The sequence below is a fragment of the Ptychodera flava genome, chromosome 4, assembly GCF_041260155.1.
Source record: "Ptychodera flava strain L36383 chromosome 4, AS_Pfla_20210202, whole genome shotgun sequence".
NCBI lineage: Eukaryota > Metazoa > Hemichordata > Enteropneusta > Ptychoderidae > Ptychodera > Ptychodera flava.
The window spans coordinates 25,760,811-25,766,810 of NC_091931.1; the positions used below are offsets into that span (position 1 = coordinate 25,760,811).

General features: G+C 38.9%; 1 protein-coding gene across 1 annotated transcript in view; it reads right to left on the reverse strand.

Moving 5' to 3' along the window:
* The window catches only part of LOC139132188 (uncharacterized), a 212,236-nt gene extending 211,320 nt beyond the window's left edge, over positions 1-916 (reverse strand). The window contains exon 1 of the mRNA XM_070698577.1: positions 839-916. The gene's annotated coding sequence lies outside the window, so the exon portion shown is untranslated. The remainder of the gene's footprint in view (positions 1-838) is intronic.
* Between the last annotated feature and the right edge of the window lie 5,084 nt (positions 917-6,000).

Here is a 6,000-nt window from a genome sequence, read left to right on the forward strand (position 1 = left end):
CTAGTCTTGCTTGGCGACAACCCTTTCGCGACCGAATCGTTCAGTCTAGGACAGGTAGCACTGCGGATCATCGCCACCCTTGACGTTGACGATCTGAATAAGTACTGTTGTTTCGCTTTAAGCTATAACCCGTAAGTAGAAAAGAAAGAAAGCCTGTATGAAAACAACAATTCGACCTATGCTTGTAGTTGGATCGCAGCCAGTACTAAAGGGCAGTTTCGCCAGTGTCATTTGTAATTCGAATACAAACCCTTTCACAGTTGCTGTTAATGCTCATAATATATAGGAGCAACACAAAAGAAAATGCGAATTGAAAGCCAAGGCAAAGACGTATTTAATAACTCTTATAATTAAAGCTACAATCGTTCTCTTTAACTCACATTGAAACAATATGGCGGGAAAAATAGTATAGAATAGTTGATCCCAATGCTGGCTCTCTACACACAAAAGCGTTGTTGTTCTCTATAATAGGTATAGTCACGGTCCCTCGATCACATACCACGGTTTAGATGTGCGTGTACACTGCATTGTGGAGTTGTGTAAATGTATATAGTGTGCTATAGTCACTACTCGCCCACTTTGTTCACATTCTGAATACCTACATTCTTCCATATTAAAATGTTCAAACGATTACATTGGTTTCTATAGTAGCGACAGGACACTGCTCGCTCATATGTAAGGAAGACAGAACGTTTACATTAACCGCTGTTGAAACACCGGTCACAATCAATGTAGGGTGTTGGTTTACTCTGAAATATGTAACTACTCCGTAATATGTCACTCGACAGTTTGACCTTGTAATGTTATCCATCAGAAAAAAACCATATAATAGGCCTACCTCACTCCCTTGAAATAAAGGTATGTTGATAAATTCGCCGTGCACACTACGAACGCCACAAGCTTTGATTGAATTTGTGTACTTATACTATTGTGACCAGGGTCGTGTCACATGACTAGAATTATCTGGAACATGAAACGGGGACCGCCAATAGCCCGAGTATATATTTATCAGGCGCGTTTACTATTGGGGGAACATGTTGTGTATCGCCACCTATTGCATTTTTTGCCCAGTTTGCCACTCAGTGCAAACAGGAAACAATTGAATATTTACCCCCCCCCCCTTTCAGAGTGATTGCAATCGTCGTGAAACTGACAATGACACGGTAATTGGCTGGCACACGCAAAACGAAAGCATTTAGCAGCAGCTTGGCTAGTCTGTCTACAGCCATTGTCTGCAATCGATAAATTCAAGCCAACCATTACCCAATGGTTAGTAAGATACAAAGCGTTTTTAGAAACAGATTTCTTCTTTCGTAAATATAAAATTCAACGTCCTATAACTCTGTGGTTCATTTCCGACTATTCTCCTATCCTCCGACTGTAGGTGATTTTCTCTTTGCTAATACGTGAAAGAAGTTGGGTCAACTATACTTCACCAGTGACGTCTTGTAATGACTTAAGTTTTGGTCGTTGTAGTAGTAGAATAAATATCGTCATATGGTAGAATCGTTCTGCAGGCCGTGTTTCACTGCGCTTGGCCTCAAAGTACGGCCGATTTCTTCAAAACGATGCGAATAACACGTTCATCGGCGTGATTTTTGAGGAGATGGTTAGGTATGTGAAGGTGTAGTTCTAAATGTTTTGTGTGAGCGCACGGCCATTTGAAAATTCGGGTGGCGTGTTTTTTAGTGATTCTGTTGCACACTTTGTAAGTATTAAGGTTGTCATGGCGGGCATATCGACCACGGGATCGATAGACCGAGCAGAAAATCGATCGATCTAGCAGGCTACCCAGCTAACGAGCGCCTGTATGTGGGTAAGAGGAACCGTGGTCTGTGGCAGTAAGCACGGCTTTGGTAACACCACAAGGGACTCGGACTGAATAACAGTATTAAAAGCAAGTAAATAAAAATTGCAAAAAATAGACAAAATAACAAACAAGTAAACAAACAAACAAACAAACAAAAGACTGATGGATCAATCGTAAGACTTCCATAAAACAGACTAGATTCACCTTGCTATTGCCATGGTTCTCCTCTCTATGTAGCCTACTCTGTCCATAGCAAGGTACATCTAGAGAGGAGGACCCTGCCATAGCAAGGGGAATCTAGTCTGATTCATGGAAGTTTCACGATTGATCCGTCAGTCTTTTGTTTGTTTTTGTTTACTTGTTTGTTTTATTTACTTGACTGTTATTCTGTATATTTTTGACCGTATTTAGTCTCACGATTGATCTACGAGGTGTTCGTTTGTTTGTTTGTTTGTTTACTTGTTAATATTTCTTTTTCTGTCTATTTTTTTTCGACCGTTTTTCTACTTTTATGGTTATTTTTTATTTATTTGCTTACTGTTATTCAGTTCGAGTTCCCCGTTGTGTTTATACCAGACTATAGCACTCCCACCACAGCCCTGAACTTCCATTGACAAACCCGCTGGCAGCGCCTCGAACGCAGTTTTTCCGCCGAAAACAGGCGATTTGGAATCGAAAATATGCATTGACTTTCGTTTTGGAGCACACCCACCTCGCCTAGGTACACGATTTGCTCAGCTGCGGTTGTAAACTTACGCAAAGCCCACTTTTCTCTCTCTATGCGAGGGAAGCGTTCGTAGCCGCCGCCATATTGAATAAGAAGTGTATGTGTGCAAAGATTAGCCGTCAAATTCTACGATCACACAAAATAATTCTGCCACTATGTAAAATAAAATCGTACAAGTAAAATCAATTCAAGACGACATAAAATTATTTTAGCACGTTAAGTGAAAAAGAAAGTGAAAATAATTTCGATATTCTGGTAAAATTAATTCTAGACAACACAAAATTAATCATAACATACAAAATTAATTTTTAACTGATGAAATTAGTTACAAGAAAATAGAAAATTAACGCAAGATAGCAATGAAAATATATTTTATGCTATATAATATTAATTCAAGCATGTAAGATAAATTTAAAATATGTTTGATTAATTCGAGGAATACCATAATTAATTGCCAGTACTATTAAAATTAATTCAGGACTACTTAAACTTGATTTTAACACATTACAATTAATGTAATGTAATTTTGACCAGAACGTACCTCCATATGGAGCACAAAGTGAAAAATCGCACAGTAAATTAAAGGGATACAGAAAGTACAGGTAATATACTCTGCACACTCAAAATCAAGGAATCAATGTGACTATCGGTTCAATTAACACTCTCATCTTCAGTATGTCACAAGTGTATCTGTCATAAGTGTATATATGTAATCATTGTGCCAATATCCAAACGCAGTGGTCTGACTAGATTTGAGCTCAGTGCTGAAACTAGTTTCTCTATTGACTAGCATAGGACTTGGGTGGTGAACGTGGACATTTAAACTGAAATCGTGGCCTGGTTGGCTCCCTACAGCTGACTTCTAATTTCACGAAGGGTGAAAAACATTGATTGCCCGCAGCGACAGGTAAAACCGAAAAATCTATAACGAGGAGGCGAAAACTGAAGACGTTAACGTGCATTTCTTGATATTTACTCTAAAAAATCCCGGCTAATATTCTACGGTAAACGTAACAACTTGTGACAAGGATGGAGAGATATGCGTATATGATAAAACATTTATTACATGCCCTATGTATAGAAAGTCGCGCATCACATAGCGATGGTGACCTGTTGATGAGGTAGCGGACCGTATAATGATCATCTTCAAATTGACTTCTTCGGGATTTAAAAATTTTCAGATTACATACATTTTATCTACTGTCTGTGTATCTGTCTGTCAACTGTGAAGCAGTTCACAATTGACCTCTTAAATTCCATAACTGTGTAGATTGTATGACGTGGAATGATCACCATTAAATGTCCGTGGTTGTAAAGACTATCTATAACCTTTGACCTTGTTGACATGGAGCCTTTATCTAGCCTAAATACCGGTGCTTCTCTGGTCAAAACACGTTTAGCTCATGCAATTTCTTATCTTGATGAGAGAGCTGACTATCGAGGAGTACTGTCCTCACTGTAATCATATTTAAGCTTCAATGGCTCCTCTCTGATCAAACCACGTTTAGCTCATGTAATTCCTTGTAATTGATCAGAGAGCTGACTATCGAGGAGTGTTGTCCTGTGTTAATGTTTAAGCTTCAATGGCTCGCGGAAACATACAACCAATGTCCAGTTTTCCCTGTTTCCTCGGACGCAATGCTGGACGCAATCTTACACTGACCATAAATTGGACGACGAAAGCAAATGTGGTGATGGATTCATACCTTCTAAAGCCTGTAAGATAAGTACTCTCATGACAGAATGAAGAGAGCTCAGAAGAGCGCTGTGTCACCACTGCATTGGTCCACGTCACAGTATTTAAAGTGTGACAACATCAAAGGCCCTTAGCTATTTACTTTATCTGACCTGTGTCATGAAATGCCACTTACTGGTTGTACCTGTCACGACTTCTCTGTCGCTGTGAGAATCTTTAATTCTGAATGGTAAGTGTGCACTATGGTAAGCAGTTGGTATTTTGAAAGGAGATTAAATTGGACTATATGAAGTAATTGTTTAAATACATTTCCAAAATTGGAATCGGAGAAGTACCGAGTACATACAAGATGTTGCAATTTTACCAGATTGGTAGCTATAAACAACTAACCACAAGGGTGTAGCCTTGATCTGTTTGTTTGAAAAAAAGAAAGAAAGAAATATTGTTCCTTTATTTAATTCTTGAGGTTCTGCGGCTGAATTTGTGTTGAAGTTCCTTGCATTTCTATTTAACTCGGTGGATACTCGCTTCAAATCGGTAGTGATGACGGATTGACTGGGTGACGATGAAGACATGAATTTTCCTTAATCAGCAGAGAATTACATTTACATATTTCTCCGATTCCGATTTATTATTAAAAATTTATAATCCCCATTCAAAAAATTCAAAAAGGTCCCTCAGTTATCACTGTTCATCTTAAGTTATGAAACATTGCCTTCAATGACAATTAGGGTGGTGCTTATCCATGTGCAAACGCACATGCTATTTGTGTGCACATTCATGAAAATTTTCGACCGTTTACCATAACAAAAAGGTTGACAACTGAGCTTTGAACTTTGCATTAATCTGTCTGTATAGATAAACATAAATTTTATCGATTGTAAGAGGACCTGCTCTTTGTGCTAGGGTCACAATCCCCATTATATTAAAGTGGATGCGAGGATTTTGCAACGTAAAATATTAAACATACAAGTTGGTCTTTGACCCATGGACATTGGGATTTCATTGACCTTGAACACTAGTGCTTGGTCAGAGCAGATTTTTATTCCTTAAAGTTCATTGATCAAAGGACTGACTGTCCAGGCATATTTTGTCTTCGCTGTATTACTATTCGGGAACAAACGCCACAAAGAAACGTACTTGTTTTATGGTCCCCCTCTTCTTGCTACCTTGTGCTGGCCTATACGTTTCAAGATTCAAACCTATCCAAGCCGATGCAAGTTTACATCAGCGAATACACATTTTTGCAAACAACAATATTAACAAGAAGAAGAAGAGGAAGACGAAGACACGTTTACAACTTAATGATTAGTTGCCTAGAGTGACCTCTGTGGTAAACTTGTAATATCTTGCATAAACTTGTGTAGTCCTTAAATCTGTTTCTCACCGAAAGAAATGAAAATACGAAAGCTTAGACTTACCATAAAGTGCACAACGGCAACAAATATGGTGATGGCTCCACAGCTTGCGTAGCCCTGAAAGGATATTGTCTTAACCCATGACCGCAAATGCATGGCACTAAGGAGGGCGCTGTTCCGCTGAATGGCCAAAGTCGCGATATGTCACGGGTGACAATATCAAGGGGTCACGGCACTTTACGGCCATTCAAAGATTTTATGATCACAGTCCAGGTTATTAAATATTGTTTTAAAGGATAGCTTGGCATGTGCTCATTCACAAGCAATCATATTCGCCGCTGGTGAATTCCTGCTGCTCTTTTCCAATCTTACTTGTATAACCCTTTGGCTTCAATACGGCTTTAAAATG